Source organism: Notolabrus celidotus, chromosome 13 (assembly GCF_009762535.1).
Source record: "Notolabrus celidotus isolate fNotCel1 chromosome 13, fNotCel1.pri, whole genome shotgun sequence".
Taxonomy (NCBI): Eukaryota; Metazoa; Chordata; class Actinopteri; order Labriformes; family Labridae; genus Notolabrus; species Notolabrus celidotus.
Window position 1 is genome coordinate 20,440,708 of NC_048284.1, and position 3,015 is coordinate 20,443,722.

The following is a 3,015-nucleotide window of genomic DNA, read 5'->3' on the forward strand; positions in this document are numbered from 1 at the left end:
AACCTTATTTACCAAATACACCGAGCAGCCAGAGCCGTGCATTGACGCAACCCACTCGTGTCGTTTCTTACAGATATATGCACACAGGTTTTTATTATCACACAAACACATGTGCACAACATTGTGGGTACCTACTTACAAAAAGGTAGATACATTTTGATGTATATCTATCCTAGATATGCATTTTTTTTAATATATTTTATGTAATATATTCTTTATTTAAGCTACTGATTCCCCCTTCCTTCCTTATATCAGCCCCTTGGAAACATTGAAATCCCTTCAAATGTCGAGTTAATTAATTTCACCACATTATAAAGGCAGAGTGGTCTCGACGGTCTCGACCAGCAAAACCCAGACTTGCTCAACCGTACCTCTACAAGGCTCTGGTTTTTCGTCTGTCCTCATCCTCTGCTCTTCTATTGGTCCTTTTGCTCTGTTGACAGGAGGTGGGGTTGAAACGCGGCTTCTCATTGGTTCGTCACGTGTATAACAAAAACAAAGTGAAGGTTTGCGCTGCATCATCTTAAAGCCAAAGCCTGACATTGTTTTTTTTTAAGGTTATAAACAGCCATGGCCAATGTGCTGCAGTAATAATTGAGAAATTCAAACATGAACACCGTGCAGAAGATAGAAATAAATCATCCTGTCAGCGGGTAGATGGATCTCTGCTGCCATCTGCTGATGCTGGCACGAAGACAACAATCAGTTAATAACCCTCCTGTTATGTTTGTTTCTCAGGAACAGCAATAATGGTTCTGGGTCAATTTGACCCGGGCATGTTTGATTATCCAAAAGTGTCAGAAACTAAAAAATCCCCCAAAACATTGTTTATGTCTCATTATTAACTCCATTACTAACCATTTAAATCAATATTTAGAGCAACAGTCTTCCTTATCTCTCACAGATCATGGTTCACTGAGGATAACTCACTCGATTTAATAAAAAATCATGTTTTTAAATGTAAATTGGAAAGACCTAAATACAATAGCTTTACATGACATATATTTTTCTTTATTTTATTTTACATTTTGAATTTTTTTCTTTTTATGAAGTGAAGGCCAGATAGTAATGTCTTATTTCGCTCGTTTGGAGGGCATATATTGCCCACATGGGCAGCGACCTCTGAATGCCGCTAGCCTTTCCTCCACTTTGACATTAGGGCCTGGGTTATAGAGTAGTAGAAGTTGTTCTACCCACAATCCCAAAGAAACAGTTAGTATTTGACCTTTCTGACCCCTTTTAGCCTCCACTTTGACTGCTGGGTCAAATTGACCCAAACAGTTTATGCAATATAAACATTCAGGGTGGGTTGCAAAAAGGTGAAATTAACCATTTTCACTGTATGTGTTGATAAAGCTACTTTAGCCAAGCAATAGAAGTTTCATACCGAAAAAATACCTTTAAAATTTTTTTTTACATTTTTTTACTTTAAAATGGGTAATTTTGACCCACAACATAACAGGAGGGTTAAGCAACATTGGCATGCCTGATAATTTAGCATTTTACAATTAATTTAACCAAGAAAAATGTGATTTTGCAGCTGTTCATATTACCTTACTTTGAATGGAAAGTGCACTTTAATTCATAGCATAAATATATATAATGTATCTACAAAGAACATACATTACTAAAAGAGATGAAGCTACAGGCCCTTAAAGCAGAGAAATGTCTGTATAGAAAACCCTGTCAAAATGTTACATTGAGTCATCAGCTGTTTGAGCAGATTGTGTCACTGCAGTGTCAGCACAGTGACAGCAGAGGGTGCCACAGAGCTACAATGCCTTTATATATTTTGTTATGTAGAGCAGGGGTTCCCAAAGTGTGGGTAGGGACCCCCGGGGGGTCTCGAGACACAAATGGGGGGTCGTGAGATGTCTTCCAGAATGTTTTGTTTTTCTAAGTTATCTAAAAATAGTACATTTTATCCATTATAGTAAAAATATCAACAAAAATAGTAGCTTAACTTGAAATAAAACCTTGAAAATAGAAAATGTAATGAGTATTCTGCCTTTCTTTTTGCCAGATGACTCCTAAGTTTGGGGTTAGTGAACAGTTAGTTATCAAAAGCATCAGTAGCAGTAGGTTAATTCATAACAGCACAGGAAACTCAGCCACATGTTCATATAGGTGGGCTGATTTTCTGCAGACCGGCTAAATGAAGCCACATTAAATCACTTTGAGGGACACTGGGGGTCACAAGTCTTTGGCACCTATAATTTGGGGGTCGTGGGCTGAAAAGTTTGGGAACCTCTGATGCAGAGGGCAAAATGTACAAACTAGCTTTGAAGTGAATACGTCAGTGCACCAAGGCTTTTGTCATGCATGAACATATTAAAAGCAAGGAGCTTTACATTAAGGTAATCTGATTCATCCTTTTTGCAACACTTACAGCAAATATTATAGGGGGGGGGGCTAAAAGACGGGACATCTATAGAACCTGCATGTTTTAGAATTAAGGGTTAACCTTCACCCTCCATTGAAAAAAAAAAACTTACCACTTACAACCTCTCATCTCCTGAGTCATGTCCTCTCGTTCCCACAAGCTCCGGATGCTCCTGCTGTTGTGGACAGATGTGATTTGAATGGCAAATGGCCCCCATGCAAACACGACAATTAATGCGGCTAACAAGAGGCAGCGACAACATTAACACAACGTCACTGTGGGTTTCCTCAGGACGGGACAAGAGGCTGTGTCCTTATAGCCATGAGTCATGTAACACAGGGTTTCCCAAAGTGGGGGTCGGGACACTGGGGGGTCCCTAGATGTTTTTTTTTTCTTTAAATAATCCAAAATTTCATATTTTGTCCATTACTGTTAATATATTAGGGGGAAAAGTAACTAAATTTGAAATAAATGATTTTTATCATTGGTTTTCTGCCTTTCTTTGTCAACAAAGATGACCCCTAAGGTTAGAGTTAGGGTTAGTTGACAATAACAAAAGCATCAGTAGCAGCAGTTTTTTCATAACAGCACAGGAAACAGTCACATGCGCATGTAGGTGTATCATTTTTTTG